At 41.4% G+C, this 25,214-nt stretch overlaps 1 protein-coding gene across 1 annotated transcript in view; it reads right to left on the minus strand.

The window, feature by feature from the left end:
* The window catches only part of FRMD4B (FERM domain containing 4B), a 315,073-nt gene that overhangs the window by 195,228 nt on the left and 94,631 nt on the right, over nucleotides 1-25,214 (minus strand). Inside the window, exon 2 of the mRNA XM_073901535.1 lies at nucleotides 22,992-23,118. The gene's annotated coding sequence lies outside the window, so the exon portion shown is untranslated. The remainder of the gene's footprint in view (nucleotides 1-22,991; nucleotides 23,119-25,214) is intronic.

The following is a 25,214-nucleotide window of genomic DNA, read 5'->3' on the forward strand; positions in this document are numbered from 1 at the left end:
GGGACCTTGGACAGCAGGGACTGGGGTGAGCGCCCTGGGAAGTGGATGGAGGGCAGTCGGAGGATACTTGAGAGAATGCCAACGACAAACTCCTTATCCTTCTCAGACCCTCCAAGTTCAGTGGGAAACTTTATACCTTCTGGGCACTAAAACCGTTGTCGTTCCCCACAGTACAGGTGGGTCTCAGAGTTATCGTATCTCTTCTCGGGATCCACTCTCTGGTAGCCTACTCATATCCCTAGTACGGTAATTCCTGTGGCCTATGATAATGGTTCATTACATTCTTGACATCTAGCTCAGTCCCTGACTTACACTGGGCACAAGGGTCATGTTTGTTGAGTGCCTGGACTAAAGATAACCAACTAGATCAACATACCAAACTGGTCAATAATATCAATAAAAACAACAGCTGATATTTACTGGGCACTAAGAAACCAAGTACTTCCATGTACGATAATTTCATTTAACCTCCCAACTGCTCTGTAAAGGAGACATTACCTTGACTATCTCCATTTTATAGTTAAGGGAACTGAGGTACAGAGAAGTGAAGTGACACACTCAAGGTCACTCAACTAGCCTGTTCAGCCAGGAGGTACCTGGTTTGACCCGTGGGAATTTGATGTTAGAATCAGATCTCTTAGCCCCACCTTGTATCTCCCCTCACCTACTATCCTGCCCCAAGTCAGTTAGCATCTCATGTTCTCTCACCAAGTCTTCTCAGATACTTTTCTACCCTCCTCCCCGCTCAAAACTCACCCACACACAGTCACAAATCACTGTAACCCCCGCTTCACATCCAGGCTTCCCCAAATGTCATCTAATCCTAACAGCGGCTTTCAGACAGAGACAAATAGGCAAGATGCTCAGAATATCAGGATTTCCCCCTCCTCTTCCCTTTCACTAGTTTTAGAGTTTGCCCTGATTGCCTCAGTAATATCAAGGGAATGGGATGACTTCACCATGCATCCCAAAGACAGGCAGCATTTTGAGACGCAGCCGAATGAAGACAATAAAACCTCGCATCTCATCTGCTGTGAGTTGCACAGGAAGGGACAACAGGAAGAAAACTGTACCAACCGTTCTTAGTTATTTCTCAGAGATAAAAGGGGGGAAAAAGCGAACAATTTCTGTTTGCTTAATTTCTCCTGTTTATACCAACGGCCATCCTCCTTCCTTGGGGATTTGAAACCTTCTGGAATTTCTTGACTCTGCCTATTTAGCTGAGACTTTGATTACACTGAATTTTTTTTCTTTTTAATAAGGTTGATGTTGGCCTGGGAGAGCGGTATACATAGGGAATCATGTCAACTGTTTCTCATGACATGGATGCTCCTACATCCACAGGGAGACAAGAAATCATCCCGCAGCAATATTTCATTCATATAGAGAGGGAATCCAAAGGAGAAAGGTGGTTCTAGGTAATAGATGCATATCTGAATAGAACCAGGCCATCTTCTTGTATAAAATACACAATACTCTCCTCAAAAGACCTCCATCAGGAGGAAATAATGCACTGCTTTAACAACAGAGAGTTAAACACTAGAATAAAAATGCCCATGATGCCGATGAGTAGCAGAAACCATTCTGCACTTAAAGTACGCCCCCTCTCCTGTAAGGAATGTATATTATGTGGCTGAGAACCATGTATCTTAGAAAACAAATGGTTCTGCCTTTCAGCAAGGAAAAAAATATGCTTCCTTTTTAATTAGGAGGTGTTACTTCAACGAAAGTCCAGGGGTCCACAGGCAGAAAAAGTCAATGGTAATCTTAGGTCTCCAAGAGGGATGAATCAATAGACATTGTTTGTTGCTGTGGGTTAGAACTGCCATTAAATTCGGTTTAATGCGCAGCACATTTCACGGGGCTGCATTTCAACACCATCACAGGTGTTCGTTGGCCTTCCGCAGGCAGCTGTGTTGTCCCCCAAGAATGTACATGGGGACCTTTCTTCCTAATCTTTGCTAGTACTGAGGCTGGAATCCAGCCCATAGCCTTTTAAGGCCTTGACCCCTGCCCAGTGAGAAGAAAGAAATATTGGACATGTATATTTTGTGAACAGGCAATGATAGGAGTGAATCACTCAAGTGAACACAGAGAAAGCCCCATAATAGCCTCTTGAGGTTGGGCCATTGCTTCCAAAGGGAAGCAGGGTCACAGGAATTGGTAGACTAGGGAGCAGACCAGTTGTTTTCATTTTAGCAGTGTGTGCTTCGCCTTCCTTCAAGAGTCTTCTGTGTCCATGGTCAGACCCTGCCCACCTCTTCAGTCCTACCTTGCTCAACTTTCCCACTTCCCTCTCAGTCTTCAAACGTACCATGCCTTCCGGTCACATGGCGGTGTAGGTTGTTGCCTCCATAAGGAACTTTGACCTCTCTTCCCCATCTACTGGTTGAGTCCCACTCACATTCAGCTCCTAACTGAAAAGTCACATCCAGGAGAAAGTCAGCCATGATTCTCTCAGACTAGGCACGATTCTTACGCTAAACAACCTCCTCAAAACATGTTTCCTTTCTTCAGACTTACCGAAGTCTGCAATTACACATTTATTCATGGGACTATTTAATTTTTGTCTTTTCATGAGGCTGTGTTTTTTTGAGAACAGGAAACACTGTGTGTTTTTGGTCATTATTATATCTCCATCCTCCATGGCACATCACAAGGACTCAAGAAAGGTTTGCTAAATGAAGAAATACTCAAGGTATCTGGTTGACATATTAAAGACCAGATAAAAGATGACAGTGCCTGTGGAATTAATCACTTACCCAAGGGGAAAATTAGACCCTCTCGCTGAATAAAGTAAGAAAGAAAGACTAGAAAGTTAGATTGGCGGACCACTTTTTGCTTTGGCCACCAAATAGCACCGAGCGGCTTGAGGCCAAACTTGTGGTCTGCCCTTAATAATGGGCACCGGTGAGCAGGTGGTTCTGAGTAACCCATTTCTAAATAAGCATCGCAAAAGATGCAAAGCAGGTGCTCTAAGGACCTCGCTGGGAAAAAGCATTCCTTTAAAAGTGAGGCTGAAATTTGGCCAAATTGTCTCTAGGCTCCAAAAACTCAACTGCAAACTGATTCTTAGTCAGTAGGGCTATTATACTCAGTTCCTGTGGCTGTGGTAACAAATTACCACAGAATGAGCAGCTTAACACAGCAGAAATGTCTTCTCTCATAGTTCAGGAAGTCAGAAGTGCAAATTTAGTTTGACCTCGAACCAAGGTGTGAACTGGGCCACACTCCCTGCAGAGGTGATAGGATAGAATCTGCTCTTGCATCCTCCAGCTTCCAGTGCCTGCCAGCATTTCCTGACTTGTGGCCACATCACTCCAATCCCCACCTCTGCTCACATTGCTCTCTCCTCCATGTGTCTCTCTCATCTTCCTCTTGTAAGGACACCTGTGATGGCATGTAGGGCCCACCCAGAGAATCTAGGATAATCCCCCCATCTCAAGAACCTCAACTTCATCACAGCTGCCAAGTCTTTGCCATATAAGACAACATTTACAATTCTAGGGATTAGAATCTGATAGCTTTGCGGGGCAGTCTTCAGCCTCCTGTAGCTATCTTTTTCAATCCTAAAATGCACACACACACATTATAACTAATAACACATTTTTACAAAAAATCTACATGTATGCAGAACAACTTGACTCATCAATGTATCTTACTGCTCCAAACTGGGTTTAGATCATTTGGTGGGAGGTAAAGTTGGTGCAGCAGGGAAAATTCTAATGCGTCCCCCATGATTTCCACACGCTGGTGTTACGCCCTATGTAATCTCCTTCCCTTAAGTGTAGCTAGGGCCTGTAAACTTGCTTTCCGCTGGGAGAATATGGAAAAGATGATGGGCTGTCACTCTGTTCATTAGATTACCTTATGTGCCAAAGGTGATGGGTTGTTATTGGCTGTTATTACTCTATCTTATTAGCAAATTGGAGAGAAAGACGATTTTCTGGTGTCTTTGAAGAAACAAATTGGCACGCTGGTGGGAGGCACATGGCAAGGAACTGCAGGTGCCCTCCAGGAGGTGAGGGCCTTAGTCCTCCAACTGTAAAAGCTGAGTTCTGCCAACAGTCAGTGATTTTGGAAGAGATCCTGAATTTCAGATGAGATCACAGTCCCAGCCAATACCTTAATATCAGCCTGGGGAGACCGTGAGCGGAGGACCCACTGAAGTTGTGTCTAGACTCCTGATTCACAGAAACTGTGAGATAATATGTATGTGTTGTTGAAGCCACCACCTTTGTGGTAATGCGTCATGTAGTAAGAGAAAACTAATACACCTGATTTCAAGTACACCCAGATAGCAAAGTGCACTGGGGGGAAATTGCATGTGGCAAACATGAGGTCGTTCAGAGCCAGCAAATGGATGTATAGTAACTGGAAATACACTGGGAGATGGATTTGGGGGAAATTTAGAAAGGGCAGAGTTTAAGCAGAACTTTTAGTTACAGAGAACTCCAACTCAAACCAATCAAAGCAAACACGGATAAAGCTAATAAAGATGAATGTGGGGGAGTTTCCTGGCTCGCACATCTGCAGAGCCCAGGGTATCTGCCTTCAGGCACTGATGCTCTGGACTCTGTCCCTCTCTCTCTCAGTTCTCTCTCCTCAGTGTTGATGCCCCTCTGGCTTCCCAGGGGAGCCTGAGGTGGCTGCTGGTAGGGCCAAGCTTACATCCAGCTAGTTTAGCATCTCCTGTGGAAAGAGAGATTCCTTTCCTAGTAATTCCAACAGGAGTCATTCAGTTCTTCTTCGCTGCCTCTGATTGGCCAGACCTAAGTCACATGTCCAAACTTCATAGCAGAAGAGGCTGGGGGAGGAGCCTCACCTAAGCCTAAAGGCTAATTGGGTGGGGTTCTCTTAGGAGAAGAAGAGGAACTGGATCCCAGGCAGGCAAGAATCTCAGGTGCCCATTCCCCAGCATGCAAGATGGCAGAAGTACAGGAATACCAGCTCCAGCTCCACACTTGGAGAGAGTCAAGCAGTAAATGGAAGTTTAGATGCAGAGTACACAGAGCAGAACTTGGAGAATGCACTGTAGGAAGAGATGTTTGGGGTTAAAATGCGTCGAGGTAATTGATCTGCTGAGTTTATAAACAAGGTAACCCCAGGGAAGGATTTCAGAAGCGGTGTGCTCTGATTAACACGGCAGATCCCTCTCTAGAGGAAGAATGTAAGATGTATGGAAAGGGACGTGGTAAAAATGAACACTCCATTCTTTCCATCTATGGAGCACTCGTTATGTCGCAGGCGCCATGCTTTCTTCTACTTTACATTCATTATCAGATTTATTCCTCACCCACAGCCCTATGAAGTAGGTATTTTGACATTTGTGGAAATCGAGGCCCAGGAGGTTAAGGGATTTTTCCCCAAGGTCATTGATCTGGCAGCTCGCAGAGCAGGGACTCAAATCCAGGTGAGGATGTTCCCAAAGACACTAAGCTAAACCTCCTCTTTCTGAATTAGCTTTGACCGGAACAGGACAAGAGAACAGAGAAATGCCCAATAAAATTTAACTCTCATTCTGTGAAAGACTATTTCAAAAGCTTTCTTTGTGCGTTTAAGTGTTTGGTCCCAAGATTTAATTGACTAGGACTTCAGAGATAAGTCAAAAGGCCTTTACAAAAAGAAAGGTGGACCCAAATAAGCAGAGGAACTGCAGAGATACAGGGAGGATAAACAGCCAACAATGGGTTCTCAGATGTGCCATCATTGACAACTTTGGACATGTCAACGGTAAACAATGAGACAGGAAGTTGGGGAGGGAAATGGCCAGGGAAAGTTCAGGCCTATATCCCTTCCACACCCTCACTGCCCATTGTGACTCTCACTGAGTCAGCCCGGATGGGAGGAAAGCAGAGACCTCACTCACCCAAATGTCCAACCTCTCCATGGCCTGGAAGTAGAGGAGAATAGGGGTTTTGAGTGCAGCTCAGACACACCCAGGTACCAGGTGGTACCGCCTCTCCCACTGCCCATACACACCCAGAGATTTCAGTCAGGGCTCTGGAGTAGAAAGAGTGCTGGCCAGGGACCTGGATTCTTGTGTGAGCCAGTTGGGCTATTAATTACTGTAAATTACCAGACGACTTTGTGTAAGGTACGCTATCTCTGGGCTTTAGTTTCCCATATGAAAATTTGGGGGTTGAATTAGATTAGCAATTGCACATTCAAATGTCAATGGAGACCAAACAGGTAATGAAAATGATGCAGCGGGCTGAGTATAAGACAATAGGGAGCACTGGGGACTGGAGATCCCATAGCTTGTCCAGAAAGGGCATCCCTGGTATCTCCAGATGTATCAATTTCCCATAAGAAGCCAGAATTTGGGTCTTTATATAAAATCCCCCAATCTTTAAATGTTGGCAACAAATCCAAACTCTTTAAAAACCCTATTCAAGGCAAACTTAAGAAAGGCCGCCGACCAGTTTGTCATCTTAAGTCTAAATGCAACCTGCTCCATAAGGTACATAATAGTGCTGCATGTGGCTATTTCGACTTAATTAAAACTGGACAAAAATTAAAAATTCAGTTCCTCAGTCCTACCAGCCACATTTCAAATGCTCAACAGCCACATGAATTAGTGGCTACCGTATTGGGATAATGCAGATATAGGACATGCCCAGCCACGCAGAAAATTCTCTTGGATAGTCTTGGTAGTCTTGGTCTAAATAATCTCTAAGACAACTTTGAGCTGCTAAAACTCCATATACAGACAAAATAAAATGAACTGTACTTTTTTTTTTTTAAGATTTTATTTATTTATTTGACAGAGAGAGACACACAGCGAGAGAGGGAACACAAGCAGGGGGAGTGGGAGAGGGAGAAGCAGGCTTCCTGCGGAACAGGGAGCCCGATGTGGGGCTCGGTCCCAGAACCCTGAGATCATGACCTGAGCCGAAGCAGACGTTTAACGACTGGAGCCACCCAGGTGCCCCCCCCCCTTTTTTTTGAGCGAGAGAGCGTGTATGCCTGCATGCGCAAGCAGGGGGAGGAGCAGACGGGAGGGAGAGGGCCAAGCAGACTCCTCACTGAGCAGGGAGCCTATGCGGGGCTCAATCCCAACCCCAAGATCATGACCTGAGCTGAAATCAAGAGTCGGACACCCCAACAAACGGAACCACCCATATTAATTGATAGGAAAGAAAGCTTCTGGAATTTCATTGCATAATTCCAACACAAAAAGTTTGGTGTACTCTTTTTTCTTCTCCTTGATGCATTTCCTCCAGTTGCATTTAAATTGGTTTAAAACGGATTTGTTAACAGAAACAACCTGATAGTTTCTAATCTGCTTCAACATGTGAAGTAAATTCTTGAGTTACTTAATTAATAGCAATTTGAAACCTAACCTTGTCTGAAAAGAAGGATGTGGGGTTGAGGAAGGGAAAAGCCCTATCTTCTGTTGCCTAAAACCTACCTCCTCCCCTGCTAGATAAAGTTTTCCTGCAATACGGAGCTTTTAAGTACCTGTGCAAGACCCTACGTTGTGGCCACTAGCAATGTTTGCGAACACAGGTCATTTAATTTTTCTATAAAGGACCAGATAGTAAACATTTTCAGCTTTGTGGACGACAATAGTTTCTGTGGCAAGTGCGCATCTCTGCCACATTATAGGAAAGCAGTCATCAACAGTGCATAAATATGCCCATGGGCTGTGTTCCAATAAAACGTCACCTTTGGACACCAACATCTAGATTTCATAAAATTTTCAAGTGTCCTGAAATAGTCTTCCTTTGATTCCTCCCCGCCCCCCATCCATTTAAATGGGAAACCAAACCAAACCAAACCCCTGTCTTAGCTTGGGACCATACCAAAACAGGCATTAGGAGGGATCTGGCCCACAGGCTGGAGTTTGCTGACCCCTCACCAAGTTCTGCAAGCTCTCCAATGGAGAGATCGGTGGGTTTCGAGGCAGGGAGGGCTGTGCTCTGGCACACGTATATGATTCACTGGGCATTTATCCAATGGAAGTTCTATACTTAGCTAATGCTGTTCAGGAATGGAGGGACAGACCACATAGGTTCTTTTTTGTTCTTTTTCTTATTTATAAATTCAACCTCATTATTCATGGATTCCATGTTTGCAAATTCACCTACTTGCTAAAATTTACTTGCAAACCCGAAATCAAACGTGTGCCCCATTTAAAGTCATTCTCAGACAGGGGCAGGGGCAAAACATGTGAGTCGCCCCTTGAGCAAGGCCCCGGCTAAGGTCAACAAAGATGACACCCCGCCTTCTTATTTCAGTGCACGTGCCATAAACAAGTGCCCTCGTTGTGGTCTTTTTAGCACAATGTATTTTGCCTTTTTGTGCTTTTTGCTGGTGACTCTGTTGTTTAAAACGGTCCCAAAGCACAGCCCCGAGATGCTGGTTAGTGTTCCTAAGAATAAGAAAACTGCGATGTACCTTATGGAGAAAATGTGTGTGTTGGATAAGTTTCATTCAGGCACGAGTTACAGTTCTGTTGACCATGAGTTCAATGTTAATGGATCCACAATATACAGCCAATAAAGTGCCTTGAAACAGAAACACACGTAAACCAAGATTATATATTAATTGGTTAATGAGAATGTTGTGACCAGAGATTCACAAGAACCTAACCCTGTATTTCCCTTAGGAGCTGGTTCAACATTTGCTAATTCAGTGCTCATGGCAACTTTATACAACAGTACTACCATAAAAAAATGAGAACGGCCTGTCTATATTTTTACTGACATTAAAAAGAAGTTGCTGTGATATCCCATATGTCCTCTCTCCTTATAAATTGCCTTTAAGGTTTACTGAGGAAGGTTGAAATTACTTTAAATGAAGTTATTGGATTATTTCATGATTTTAGATTTGCATGATTCCCGTTTCTCGTTCTCCAGATAAATGGGCTGTTGCCTGGTAGATGGCAGAGAAACCTATTAAACCAATAAATTCTTCACTTACAGATGATTTGAAAGCTCACAAACTGTGCACCCACTAGTAAAACACCCCAGGACTAAAATCCCAGCAGGATTCTGTCGGAAACTTGGCAGGTGAACATTTTGCCATGTTGTAAATATTCAACACAGTTTTGCAGACTATCTGAATGATATTAAATATCAGTCATAATGAATAACCTCACCCTAAGTATGCATGGCTAAGTCAACTAGGGTTTTATAGGCACCTTTACTACGGGTGTGATTTTCATTTGCAAACGTAGCATAAAAGGCAATGGCCTTGGCCTCTGGAAACACACATGTGAGGTGGTCCATCAGGGGAAGTGATTTGGAAAAGGAAGAGGGCGTTGGGAGTTGATACAACTGAGAGGTGAGGTGTAGGCAGAGCCAAAAAAAAAAAAAAGTTTCAAATGCATTTAGAAGAATAGTAACAAGTAAGTTGATGTGTCTTACGGACACATAAACACATTCCTTTTTTGTTGATGACTAACTTCTCTTGACCTGATGCCATCACTGGCATTGACTGAGCTCTTCATCATGACCTTGGCTTCTTCCCCCAAGCATTTCTAATTATTAGATGACATTATGGTGCTTACTAGATGCCAGGCACTGTTCTAATAATCAACTTTAAATATATTAACCCATTTAATCCCCAAATAATCATATGAGGTAGGCATGGTTACTGCTATCTTCATTTTAAGATGATAAAACGGAGACAGAGAGAGGTCATGTGACTTGGCCCAGGTCCCACCAACTAACTAACTGGCAGAGCCGGGATTTAAACCTGGGAAGAGTTGCTCCAGAGTCCTTTTTTCCTGACCACTGCTGCTACACTGACTCTCCAGAAGGCACTGGATAAATGTGGAAGAAACCCAGCTCCTATACAAAAGGAATTTATACAGTGACTACTTCTGTTAGCGGCAATATGCAACTCATAACTCCTCTTTCTCTCTTTTCATTTCCCTCTCTCCCTCCTTCCTTCCCTCCCTCTCTTTCAGTTCTAATTTTCATGCGTGAAATGCCCATTTTTGAGTAATTTAACCACCATCACAATCAAGATTGAACAGTTCTATTGCCTCAAAAAATTCCTCCATGCCCCTGTGTAGTCAGCACTTGACCACCCCACCCCCAACCCCCCGGCCAGAGACCAAGGGATTTCAGTCAGGAATCCCTGACTCCCAGGGGATCCTTGGGAGTACGGAATTCAAGAATGGAACTTGGATAAGTATAAAAATTACATCTTTTAAAAATGTTTTCACTCACTTCTACTTAAAAATCAGCATTCCTTCAGTTATGAATATAAGTAAACAACTACAGAAATATGAGCAGGTCAGTCAGTCTCAATAGAAATCCCAGATACTCTTCTATCACATTACCATGATTGCCTATATCCCCAAATATTGTTCACACTCCTGACTATGGTACACCAGGTCTTGCTCTTCACTGCATTTATAAATAAGCACCTTTGTTATTATATCACAATTTTTTATATCACAAAATGTTTCTCTGTAAAGGGACTCAACTACCTGAATGATATTTTTTTGGTAAGATTTTATTTATTTATTTGACAGAGAGAGAGCACAAACAGGGGGAGTGGCAAAGGGAGAAGGAGAAGCAGACTCCCCGCTGAGCAGGGAGCCCAACATGGGGCTCGATCCCAGGACCCCAAGATCACAACCTGAGCTGAAGGCAGACGCTTAACCGACTGAGCCACACAGGTGCCCCATGAATGATATTTTGGCAGACAGAGTCACTGGTAACTTATTCTACCATCATCCCAACCAACATTTGCCCAGAGTGCAAGATATAGAAATGAATACGATTCAGTCAATGCCCAGGCTGGTGGAGGAATTATGCATCTCCCTTTCTTAGGCTGAGCTGTGTTCCTTCACAGACAAGTGCCCCTGCTGCCTTCTCTCGAAGAGGACTGTCAAGCAGCACCACCCACCTCTTCTATGGGCTCTGCATGGACTGTAGAGACCCTCTCTCCCAGCATTCTGCAACCTGCCACAGGGCTCACAGATCATACATACCTCAGAAAGATGAACCGGCCATCTGTGAGCTCCAGATTGACTCCAAGAGGGAGACGTCAAGACACAACACCTAACTATAAAGATCAGGCAGGAGCTGAGAATTCACCTTCTCCAACTGTTTGCAATGGCTTTGTGATCTGGATTGTATTGTTAACACCCATTACTTGTACTCTGGTCTGTCACCCCCGAATCAATGATTTCCTTCTTGATCTATTAATGTAATAAACAAATTGATAGAAAAAGAAGGGTGGTAATAGGCAATTTTCCTCAGATATATAAACAGCTAATAAAGAGAAGAAAAAATCCTCGACTTCACTGAAAATCAAGAATAAATATTAAACAAACGAGACGACAATATTTCTCTTATCAAAATGTCAGAAGCGGAATTATTTTTATAAGATAAATGAATTGATATAAGACATGTTGACTACCTCAAATCCTAACATGGAAATTCATATTTGGAATAAAACCCAGCTCTTTTGAATATCCAAAGATGGATCTGAAATTTGCTCAGGTGGACTGGGTTGATTTCTGAGGCTGATTTCAAGAGGCAAGGCTAAAAGAATGAACATGAGATTCAAAATCAGAGACCAAATAAAAGCAATATAAAAAAAAAAGTCATAGATGTTGTCGACTGTAACTTCACCGTTTGGTGATTAGAACCTGGCCACCGTGGTCAGCCTGGGACTTCGAACAATAGGAAGGTGGCAGACGTGTTAATGCTTCCCAAGATTCCCTTGTCTTGCTGTTTTCCGCAGTGTTATCATCCCTCTTCAGCAGTTAATTTCTCATTTATAGTATTTCCACAATGCTTTCTTAACAATTACCCAATGTATCAGTGTCGCTGCGGCCTCACGCTTCCTCAAGCACATCGTTTCATTGCAAAAGCATATAGGTCAGCGAGGACATCTAGTACATGTGAATTAATTCTGCGGTCCTTAGAACGTGGATGGAGTTAAATTTAACAGGAAACAGAAGCTAGAGGATTCGCGGCAAAGGTGAACTTGCTGCTCATCACGCTGAGCCCCACTCCCCTGAGGGGAAGCAGGACCTCGCCCCCCTAAACCCCGCGGGGGCAGTCCTATAGTCACTGTTCCCACAGCGCACCCCACTGGCCGCTGGGGGAAGTTCACCCCACGGGCGCAATTTAAAAATTAAATACTGACTGCGGGTCTACCACCTAGATTTCGGGTCTAATTGATTTGGAATTCAAGAGCCATGGCCTCCTTTTGCCCCCACTTTTCATGAGGGCTTCCGTTGAAACACTAGTACTTTAAAAGAGGAGTAACAATAGTATTGTTTGGTTATAGGTGAATTAATTCCATGTCTCATTCCATTAAATCCACCCATTGCTGCTTGTCCTTGGTACATAGTAGAGACACAGTAACATTTATTTTATGAATGAACCGCAACAAGAAAGGTATTATTATATTGCCCCTGTTTTTCAGAAGGCTTGGAGGTGTTACGTAGTAACTCACCAAAGGCTCTAAAGAAATTAAATGTGCAGTAAAGAGTGGAAGCCCATCTAACCCCAGAGTTCAAGCTTACTCTCTAGGCTGTACTCCTCTTTTTTTTTTTTTTTTTTTAAGATTTTATTTATTTACTTGAGAGAGAGTGAGAGTGCATGAGCTGGGGGAGGGACAGGGGAGAGGGACAAGCAGACTCCCTGCTGAGCTCAATGTGGGGCTCCATGTGGGGCTTGATCCCAGAACCCCGGGATCACAGCTGAGCTGAAGGCAGATGCTTAACTGACTGAGCCACCCAGGTGCCCCTGTATTGCTCCTCTTATTCTTGAATGCTAAAATAAGCTTTCAGCATTACAAGAAAAGAAAAAGAGAAAACAACAACAACAACAACACCTGTCGCATGGCAACTAGCTTCAAAGCCTACCATTACAGGTTAGGACTTTTTACGCCTGACGGTTGCTTAAGTTCCACAGAGAGCACGGGCTATTTCCTGAGCAGCTCATACAAAGGCAACTCCAAGGACATGCTAATCAAAATGGGGCGTAAGCACATGATATCAATACCCATCAGAAGTTAAACAACAGAATGGACCAAGTTTGGAGCCTCTGGAACATACTGGGATGTAACAAACTTTGTCTTCCAATAAGGTGTGGTATTTGTGCAGGGCTCTATACATAAGGTATGGATTAGGCTCCGATGGGCTTATAATACAGACTTTCATTATTGTGGCTCTCAAATAGGCTTTTTTTTTTAAGATTTTTTTTATTTATTTATTCATGAGAGACAGAGAGAGAGAGAGAGAGAGAGGCAGAGGGAGAAGCAGGCTCCCGAGGAGCAGGGAGCCCGATGCGGGACTCGATCCCAGGACTCTGGGATCACGACCTGAGCCGAAGGCAGACGCTTAACCATCTGAGCCACCCAGGCACCCTCTCAAATAGGCTTTTAAAAACGTATGTGTGTATGTGTTTTGGGTAGAGGTTACTGGAGATTACATTCATCTGAGGGAGTTACCACAGGAGTTTCCAGAAGTGGGTGGAATTTATATCCCAGGCTTGGATGAGAGAATTCTCCCACTCACATTAACAGCGACCCATTGGTAATAATGCCTACCTGGAACCCAGTGTCAGGAAAGTCTGTGAGACTGGTTCTGAGTTCTACAAAGAAAGCATGCTTTGCTGATGAATAATGTCTGCCCTGGCAAGGGACCTGAGGGCGATCCATTTACTGCACATTTAGTCATGACTAGAAGTTCATGGAACTGCCATATCCATTCCTCACCACAGAGGTACCTCAGAGCTGCCAACCAGGACTGAGAGGAAAGATCACAGTGCAGACCTGGGACATTTAAATTAGAAAATAATTTGAGCTGTGAAAACACAAGGGTCTATGGGATTTATCCTCAGTTGTGAGAAGGTAAGTCCATAGATGCTCTTGGGGGTGAAGAGGACAGAAAGGTCACCTGGGTAAGAAATGGGAGCGGGGGAAACGGCAAGCAACATGGCTGAGAATTTATATTCCATACTGGCCCAGGAGAGTTTGGCAGATTTGCTGTTTCTTCAGGAATTACTATTTCTTGGGTTTCATATTTTTATTATTTCTTTTCTTCATCTCTTGGAAGTCTTTAGCAGAGTCTGCTTGGAAAATGTCAGCCTGTCTCACGTGTGCTGAGGGAAAATCAAGTTTTGGTTAAGGTTTGTCAGAATATAAATGGGGAGGAACTGCCCCCTCGTGGTAGATTTGGGAAATCCCTAGTATGTCCAAGATGCCCAAAAGTGTTCCGGGAAGCACTCCTGGCTCATGATTTTCCATGGCAGAAGTAGTGGTAGAAGAACTGGGAAACAATTGTATATTATATATTATCTAATTATTATAAATATATGAACATATATATTATATATGCGTAACCTTGGGCATGTTATATAACCTCTCTGTTCTCAATGTCCTTCCTCATCTCTGAACTGGAAATAACAGTCTGTCCTAGTTCTGTTGAAGATTAAATGAGTTAATACATGTAAAATCTTAAAAGAATGCCTGGCAGTTGGCTAGTAATTTGCGTTTCTGAATTTGAGCTACTGAAGTCAGAAGTAGGAAACATCATTTACAAGGAAAATAATTTTTTTTCCCTTTAAAAATATTGTTCTTTCATTTTGGGCCATGAGACCATGAAGAAATTTGGGCTGACTATAAAGTATCAGGGTGATATTTTAGCTACTAACTTTTTTTTGTATTTGTATCTAAAAAGTATCAGGGTGATATTTTAGCTATTAACTTTTTTCATTTGGAAATCCTTGGAAATGTTTCCTCTTAGTGTTTTTTATAGTTGTGGTAAAACATACATAGGATAAAACTTGCCCTTCTGGCCATTTTTAAGTGTACAGTTCCGTGGCATTAAGTACATTTATGTTGCTGGGCAATCATCACCACCATCCATCTCCAGAACATTTTCATCATCACTAAATGACACTCTGTATCCTCTAAGCAGTGACTCCTCATTCCCCCTTCCCTCCACCCCCGCCCCGGGGAACCATCATTTTGCCTTCTGTCTCTGTGAATTTGACAACTCTAGCAATCTCATGTAAACGGAATCATACAATATTTGTCATATCGTGTCTGGTTTATTTCACTTAGCAGAAGCCTTCAAGGTTCTTCCATATTGTATCATGTGTCAGAATTTCATTCCTTTTTATTCCTGAATAATATTCCATCGTATGTATGTACTACATTTTGTTTATCAATTCACCGATCAGTGGATGTTTAGCTTGTTTCTACCAGTGGTTATTGTGAATAATGCTATCAACATTGGTGTACAAATATCTGTTCAAGAAGTCTCTGTTTACAATGCTTTTAGGTATACACCCAGGGGTAGAAATGGGGGATCATATGGTAATACTAGTTTAATTTTTTGAAGAATCACCATACTGTTTTCCACAGGAACTGCACCATTTTACATCCACCCCCCAATTTCTGACCAGCCTCACCAACACTTATTAGAAATACATACATATATATATACACACTATGTATACACTATATCTATCTATCTATCTATCTATCTATCTATCTATCTATCTATCCATCTATCTATCATCTATCTCTCTATACACTAGCCATTCTAATGGATGTGAAGTGGTATCTTATTGTGGGATTTGATTTGAATTTTCCTAATAATCAGTAATGTTGAATTATTTAACATTTTTAAATGGTTTTGAAGCAGAATTCCATAGGAAGGGCACATATTTTAATCCCTAGCATTCATCTGACATTTAGATTTTCCTATATTCATATACATCTTTGATGATTTTAAAGTTATTTCTTGCTTTGAAGGGGGAAAAAGAACTTGCGTCTGTTTTCTATTTATTTTAATTTATTAATTATTATATTTTTCCTTAAATGTAATTTAACCAGACTGTTTTACCCGAAGTCTGGAAGTTACACATTTTCCAGGGGTCTAGAAAGATTATTCTAGAGCTAAAAAACAAGCAAATAAACTTACTGGCTTCTAAATATGAAAAGAAAACTACTCAATCTAAAGTAACAAATACTTAAATTAATATCTACAAAAATTAACATATTGTCAAACTTAGTTGATAAATTGTAGTTTATATTAAATTACATTATATTTTAAAATAATAAAAATTTTTTAAAAATTCTATTTATTTATTTGTCAGAGAGAGAGAGAGAGAGAGCACAAGCAGGGAGAGAGGCTGATAGAGGGAGAAGCAGACTCCCCATGGAGCAGGGAGCCCGATGCAGGACTCGATCTCAGGACCCTGGGATCATGACCTGAGCCGAAGGCAGCCGCTTAACTGACTGAGCCACCCAGGCGTCCCTAAAATAATTTTAAGTTACATTTTTTACTTGGCATGAATCATCAAGGATACAAGATGAGTCTTGAAGAATTACAGCCAATAATAAATAAACTAAATGAGTTTTGTTAAATAAATAATTTCAAAATCAGAATTAAAAAGTCTTTAAAAAGGGAATAGAGCAAAAAATTTTCTTTAATGTGAGATACGTGTGTATTTTAATATGCTTCATATCGTGAGTATCTAAATGTAAAAATTACTAGGGCTGACAAATATCTTTAAATGTCCCTCGCTGTAATAACTCAAATTAAAACAAAGTAAACACATTAAAAACCTCTGCCCTTCAGGGCGCCCGGGTGGCTCAGTTGGTTAAGCACCTGCCTTCAGCTCAGGTCACGATCTCAGAGTCCCTGAGCCATGAATCAGGCTCCCTGCTCAGTGGGCTCCCTCTGCCCCCACCCCTGCTCATGCTCTCTTTCTCAAATAAATAAAGTCTTTAATAATAATAATAATAAATAAAAACCTCTTCCCTTCAAAAGACAACATTGAGAAAAAGAGAAAATAAGCTAGACACTGGGAGAAAGTATTTGCAAAGCATACATCTGAGAAAGGACTTGCATCCTGAATATATGAAGAACTCTCAAAAATCAATAAGAAAACAAAATACCCAATTTTTAAAAAGTGCACAAAAGATCGAATCAGACCATTCACTGAGAAGATATAAAGATGACAAGTTAGGACATGAAAAGATACTTAGCATCAGTTGTTTTTAGGGAAATGCAAGTTAACACCACAACGAGTTGCTCTTGCTAGTACATACCTATTAGAATGAATAAAATGGAAAAAGACTGGTCATACCAAGTACTGACAAGAATGTAAAGGAACTGAACTCTCTTTCAGTGCAGGTGGGGATGTAAAATTGTACAACCACTTTAGAAAGCAGTTTGGCAATTTCTCAAAAAGTTAAACAGACACCTATCATATGATCCATTCCACTCCTCCTAGATATTTACCCAAGAGAAGTGAAAGCATATATCCACATAAAGATTTACACATGAATATTCATAGTAGCATTATTTGTAACAGTGAAACACTAGAAACAACTCAAACGTCCACCAATGGTGAATAAATAAACAAATGGAGGTTATTCGTATAATGGAATTCAACTCAACAATAAAAAGGAATGGAACATCCATAATACTACAGCATGGATGAATCTCAGAATAATCATGTTGAGTGAAAGATGCCAGACAAAACAATTTATAGTGTAGGATTTCATTTATATAAAATTGTAGGAAATGCAAACTAATATACAGTGATAGAAACAAGATCAGTGGCTGCCTGGGGCAAGAGAGGGCTATGTAGGGTAGGAAGGGGGGATTACAAAGGTGCATGAGGAGACTTTTGGGAATGATGGATGTTTTCATTAACTTGATTATGGTGACGGCTTCATGAGTATAAACATATGTCAAAACTTATCAAACTGTCCACTTTATTTTTTTATTTTTTTGGCTTCTCAGCTCTAAGCTGCTGCTTTATTTTATTGCCAAAACAGTGCTGAACATGCAATAGAAAATAAGACATGGTTCTCAGATGATCTTCTTTCTTAACTATATTTGAAAATATTTTGTCAGTTTCAACATTCTCCCTTCCCTCTCTTTGCCTTTTTTTTTTGGTCTGTTTCAAATTTTTATTTGAATTCTAGTTAGTCAGCATATAGTGTAACATTGGTTTCAGGAGAAGAATTTAGTGATTCATCACTTACATATAACACCCAGTGCTCATCACAAGCGTCATCCCCCATCTAGCCCATCCCCCCCAGCTCCCCTCCAGCAACCCTCAGTTTGTCCTCTATAGTGAAGAGTCTCCTATGGTTTCCCTCCCCCTCTCTCTTTTTTCCCCCTTCCCCTATGTTCATCTGTTTTGTTTCTTAAATTCCACATATGAGTGCAATCATATGGTATTTGTCTTTCTCTGACTTATTTCGCTTAGCATAATACACTCTAGTTCCATCCATGTCACTGCAAATGGCAAGATTTCATTCTTTTTGACGGGCTGAGTAATATTCCATTGTGTGTGTGTATACTTTTTTTTGTTTTCTTGAGACATAAGTGACACACAGCTCTATATAAGTTTAAGGCGTACAGCATCGTGACTTGACATAAACGTATTGTAAAAGTATTAACACAACAAATTTAGTTAACATCCCTCTCCTCATACAGTTACATTTTTTTCTCAAATTTTGCACTTTATTTTTATTTATTTTTTAAAGTAAACTTTACACTCAGACTGGGGCTCAAACTCATGACCCTGAGATCAAGAGTTGCATGCTCTATTGACTAAAGCCACCAAGCACTCCTCAAATTTTACACTTTGAGTATGTGCAGTTTCTTGCTGGTCAGTTATACCTTCAGGAAGCTATTAAGAAAAGCCCTTAGTTGTAACAATTAAACAATGCACAGGTATATAAAGAATCTCCTCTCATCTGACACCATCCATGAGATCATCTCCTTGAGGCCACCAACATGAATAGCCTGGGATGTGCATCCTTCCATACATTCTCTCTACTTATATAAACTTATGACCATGTGATAGGGCTTAAACATTTTGTAAAATGGGGAACCCAGTAAAATGCTATTTTTATGGAATTTTATTAGGGCTTTAAAAAATCTCTTGTTATGCATAAAAATTTCTAGGTGTTCTCATATTGAGGCTCATTTTGTATAGCCAACACATCTTAGATGCTTTACCAGCAAAGGGGATATAAAACTACAAATAGAAGCATCTTGCTTTGCAGGAAATTACTAGATAGAGAAGTCCGTCTTCAATGAGGGAGGGATAAGACCAAATTCTTTTTATATCAAGAGCCTGTTTTCCACAAGATGTAATTTAATCTAGAAAAGGAAAACGATTTTGCATTTTAAACTGTAATTAAATTCGCACTCCAGGTTAAACATTGCACAGAGATGTTAGATGTGAACATGTTCAGTTGTAAACAGACCTTTCAAGATTGTTTTGGTTGCAAACTAGAAAACTGTACCTACTCCAGCGTTCTACCACAGGTCAGGATGACTTAAAGAAAACTCTTCAATTCAAAAAATTCAAAAAATGTTAAAATATATGCTTCCTGTGAAAAATACACAAGTATATAGGACAAAATTTTCTTCCCTCCTGCTCTGTCCCTCATTTCATCCTTTAGACAATAACCATCAACAATCTGCAGGTATCTTTCCAGACCATACAGTGCCCATGGGCACGCCTGTGTGTATGTGCCTGCTTTATTTTTGGTTTGTTCATTTGCTTTTTCTTTCCAGTTTTAAAAAATTCTGATAAAATAGATAGGACATAAATCTGCCATTTTCATCATTTTTAAGTGTATAATTCACTGGCATTAATTACAGTCACAGTGTCGTGCAACCATCACCACCATCTATCTCCAAAATTTTTCAGCACCCCAAACAGTAGCCATTAATCACTAAACCCCCCATTCCTCCCTCATCCCAGCTCCTGATAATTTCTACTTGCTCTATGAATTTGCCTATTCCAGATAATTCATACAAGTTGAATCGTACAACGTTTATCCTTTTGTGTCACTTAGCATAATGTTTTCAAGGTTCACCCATGTTGTAGCATGTATCAGAACTTCATTCCTCTTTATGGCTGAAGAATATTTCACTGAAGACCAAATTTTGCTTATCCATCCGTTCATCTGTTGATGGAACACCTGGGTTGTGTTCCTTTGCTTTCAACAAACAGGACCAAAGTATACATACTTTTGGCAGGATTTCCCCTTTCACTTAACACGTTTCATGGGCCACATTGTTCTATTGGATGGAAATGCCATCACTTATTTACTACTCTTCTGTTAATAGATATATAAACTGCTCCCTTATTTTTGCTATTAAAACAACGCTAGAGCGATTGCACTTGTACATACAGCATTTTACATTCATACCAGTTTGTCTGGAAGATAAAGTTCTATTATCTGGCCAACGTTAATGTGCATTTAACATTTTGATACATACTGCCAAGTTAGCTTCCAAAAATACTGCCCCTACTGCCAGGCTCATCAACAGTGACTATGAGAGCCTTTTTGTCCATGTCTTTCCCCCAGGGGGTATTTAGAATTTTTTCTGTTCTTGCCAGACTGACAGGTGCGCTTGGTTATTTAAACAAGGTATACTATCATCGGGGCTGACATTCTGTAGCAATGCATACACGCTGCTGCACTCGATATTAAAATCCTAAAATTTTCTCCAAAGCGGTTGGCAAGTGATCACTGCCCTGAGCCCCAACCTTGCACCCCACACACATCCACACAATGCAGCACCTGAAGGGTAAACACCCTGCCCAGTACTATGGGTCTGCACCTGTTCAAGTTGGTCCTTATTTGTGTTTACCAGTTAGCGTTTAGAATCTCACTCCTGCCCCCATGAGGCTAATTTTTTGTGAGGCCCACTGATTATCTCCTTGCTCTAATTCTGAACTTCTAGTCCTGTAAAGCAATCATCAGTCTCAATAACAAGACCTGTGCTCCTGAGATCAGGGACCCCGTCTCTCTCATTCATTCTGTCACTCCCAGAATGGTTTCCAAGCACATCATATACAACAGTTGCTGGATCAGGATCCTAGAATATTACCGTGAAAACACCGTCCTGGGCCTTGCAGAACTTACAGACCAGTAAGGAAAGCAGGAAAAATAACTGAAGAACCAAATAAAGAAAATAATTCCCAGTAAGAATGAGTTGCCAATCCTTGCATTCTCTCTGCTACCTACTTTATTTTTTTTTTAATTTTTTTATTTATTCATTTGAGAGTGAGTGAGAGCATGAACAGGGGGTAGGGTCAGAGTGAGAGAGAGAAACAGACTCCCTGCTGAGCAGGGAGCCTCATGTGGGACTCGGACCCATCACGACCCTAGCCAAGGACAGACACTTAACCAACTAAGCCACCCACGTGCCCCTCTCTTCTACCTACTTTAAATAGCCAAGCTCATCACCTGTCAGATTGGCAAGGACAGAAAGAATTTTGAATGCTTCTTGTTGCAAGGATATGGACAAAAAGGCTCTCATAGTTACTGTTGACAAGAATGTCAGTAGGGGTGATATTTTGGGGAGACGATGTCACGGTTCCCACCCCTTTAGTAGACAGGTCTGAGAAAGATGGAAAGGAACATGCAAAGGTGTCAGGTGCAGGGAGGGAGGGCATGCAGGCTATGCTGGGTAATGGGAGCAAAGGCTCACGGGCAGTGTGTCACACGGATAGTGTGTGCAAAAGAGCTGGTGTGATGTAGAGGGACAGGAAGAAGGTGTGAGAGAACCAGAATGCTAAGAGGGGCAGGGTAGAGGTAAGTGGCCAGGGCTGGATCATACCATGCCTTACAGATTACAGCCAAGAGTCTGAGATGACCTGATTTGTAATTTAAGATCCTACATCACTTAAGTTTATATTCTCCAATTCTTCTCAAAGTATCTAAATGACTATGAGTTTTAGAGATGCACTGAGATGTACTTCTATCCTTAACCTCACAGGTTCCTGTGACAGTGGTCTGGACAGCCTAAGAGCCCAGGGTTAGACATAGTCCCCTCCGCTTCCCCTACATCTTCTAGGCTCCTCCGCATCTCTACGCCACACAAAACAAACAACACAAATTTCCATCCCTGAAGGAGACTCTACTTTGCTTAATGATAAAGCCAGCCACTAACTACTGAGCACTTTTTACGGGCTCACCATTCTTCCAAGTGCTTTGTATCTATTAACTTGTTCCATCTACTCATCCTCATGCAGTCAAGAAAACTGAGTCAAAGGAAGACTAATCATTTTGACCACAGTCACAGAAGTGGTCAGTGGAAGAGCAAGAATCTTGAGTCAGTGTCCTTGACAGCTAGATGACAGTCCTCCCCAGCAGGCATGTGGACATTCAATCCAACCCTTTATTTCACCCATGGAAGCATTTGAGAGACTGAGTAAATGCTGTCCTGAACTGTTGTACGTTCTGCTGGTGCACAAGTCATACTTCCGCACGTTACACATCAATATCCTTCAAATCACCTTTGTGTGTCAAATACGGACTTCTGAGATCAGCTAATGAAGAAACATCCCAAGATACCACACGGTAGGACTGCCTGCATGCCTGGCAGTTTGGTTTCCATAGCATTGCCATAATGAAATATTTCATTTCCCCTCTTATTATATTATAAAAAGCAGTGGAAAATGGGGCAAAAAACCCGTAAGTGTTAACACTAGAGGTACAAAGCACATCTTTACTACAACAAAGCTCAGGATGAAAATCACTGCATGCATGAAAATAATCAACCACTCGCTTGCTAAACTGCCTACTGGACTTCGCTGGTCAAGTGTTCAACTGTGAACAAAGAGATAGTAATTTTACAACTGAGTGTACAATATCTTAGAAATATATTATAGGAAATGGGCCAATGGCACAGTATAGTTAGTACAGTGCTTATTTTGGTTCTTGTTTGTTTTGCTGAGAAGAGAACCCCTTTATAAAAGGTAAGTCTATTATTCAACTTTTGGGCATTTCGCTTTTATTTGAGAATAGGGAGCCAAATGCATGTACTAGTTTTCTTCTTCACTGCTGGAACATAAATATTTTGACATTAGATCATATCATGCATCCTACCCTATTCTAGCCTACTCTGTCCCCATTTGACAAGCGAACGTACACTCACACACGGACATATAGAAACCTACCTAACTGTTCTAACCTATCAGAGCTCAGCATTTACAGAGAAGTTCACTTACCTTTACTAGTAAGTATTCTCTTGACCTCCTTTTCTTTTCACTGTAATAATCTTCGGATTTGGTTTGCCATGCACGGATGTCATCTTTTTCTTTCACACATTCTTTCTTCCGGATTTCTCATCAAAACCTGTAACACAGAAAAGACAGGTTCCTTAATTTCTGTATGCACACAGGAAAAAACTAGAGCTCTCAAATCGGTGACACTTCTAATTTATTTCCAATTTTCCCTTGGCTGACTATAGTTTAATCACAGTTTCAGAAATTTACCTAATGAGATTTAAAATAGAGCTATCTCAAAATACAAATGAAATCAAGGCTATTCTCAACAACTAGAGATCTGGTACTGATTTGGCCTCCTACATAATGCATTTCATTGAAGAGATGGTGTCGCTGTCTCTGGAGGGGAGATTCTGCAGGGCTAAAACTTATCTGCAGTCAGTTGTAAAACCAGGGTTGTGAAAGTGGGAAAAATCAATAAAACCTCACCTCAGAATCCATGTTCCAGAATAACTGGAACCAGGATGGTGCTCCCCAATCTCATTTTCAATAGCTGTCAGTTGTGAAGAGAAGGAAATGCATGTCATGAATACTGATGAAATGTAGTGTGTATGTTGTGTCATAAGATGCTCATTTAAATGTATTTGTCATTTTCGCTATAAAAGAAAAGGAAACAGCTATTCCTCAGAAGCTCTCCTGGGGTCAGGAAGTGCGCTTCTCCTTGTCCACTACGGGCCAAACTGTTTCACACACACCAGTGTGTAAAAACTGGACAAGATGAGGAAGCAGCCGGTGTGGCATTCACTGGTTTGCCATGTGGGTAAATAAAACTCAACTGTCTGACCAGCCCCAAGGCACCTCCCCATTCCACCTGCCCCTCAGCTCGCCCTGCACAAGGACACAGGGATGAAGTGGAATACGGCGGCAGGAAGCAGAAAGAACTAGGTACGATTTGTTCATCAGCACCTTGACCCTGTCTCCTTACTGATGCCATATGGCCCATCCATATTTTCTAACAGGAGCTCCACCACCATGACAGCATGGTATAGGCTGGGAGTTTCCTGCAGGCAGTATTTTCAGTATGTTTTAGGACAAAAATAGATTTGTTTCCCTTGCCAAAGGAGACATTTAGAAAAATGTTTCTATTGATGCTGTCAAAGAGATTACTGCCTATGTTTTCTTCTAAGAATTTTATGGTTTCAGGCCTCACATTTAGCCTTTAGTCCGTTTCATGGTTGTGTCTGGTGTAGGAAAGCGGTCCAGTTTCATTCTTTTGCATGTAGCTGCCGATTTTCCCCACACCATTTGTTGGAGAGATGGTCTTTTTCCTACTGGAAAGATTCTTGCCTCCTCTGTCATAGATTCATTAACCATATAATCATGGGTTTATTTCTGGGCTCTCTATTCTGTTCCATAGATCTATATATCTACTTTTGTGCCAGTACCATACCGTTTTGATTACTAGAGCTTTGTAGTATATCTTGACATATGTGATTGCGATAGCTCCCATTTTGTTCTTTTTCAAGATTGCTCTAAAAGCCTCATTTTAACTTAATCACCTCTTCAATGGCTTTATCTCCAAATATAGTGACATTCTGAAATACTAGGGGGTCAGAGCTTCACCATATGAACTGTAGAACACAATTTAGCCCGGGCCACCCACGAAGTAACTACTTCTGGTGCCAAAACAATGCAAACCCAGGTACGCGAAAAGTGACAAAGCTGCTACACACCATCAACTTTCAGTGTCACTCAAAGGATTTAAAACCCTCTAGTATTTGAATTCAGGCATCTAAGGGTCTACTACAGGTTTTACATTTAAAAAAATAAAAGAGGGAAAAGTCAGGATGCAAGAAACTTCGGTCATGATGGTCTAAACCAGGGGTCAGAAAATGATTGCCTGTGAATTAAATCCAGCCTGCTGCCTGTTTCTGCAAGCACAGTTTTTTCTGGCACACAGCCACATCTAGTCATTTAAAGACTGTCTATGGTTGTTCTGGAGCTACGATTGCAAGGTTGAAGAGCTGCACCAGAGACACAAGGCCAAAAGTATTTACTACCTGGCCCTTCACAGAGAGAGCTCACTAACTCCTGCTTTAAACTACGTTGGTTGGGTCTCTTTATTGTAGGACTTTTCAGGTTCTGGAAAATATATATTTCAAACTTCAAGGGGAGGACATACAATAAAACTGCATCTTGCGTAGGCAGTGATTTCTAAAGTCAGCT

This window comes from Callorhinus ursinus, unplaced genomic scaffold, assembly GCF_003265705.2.
Source record: "Callorhinus ursinus isolate GAN/ISIS: 27379988/994484 unplaced genomic scaffold, GSC_fseal_2.0 scaffold15, whole genome shotgun sequence".
NCBI classification, from domain to species: Eukaryota; Metazoa; Chordata; class Mammalia; order Carnivora; family Otariidae; genus Callorhinus; species Callorhinus ursinus.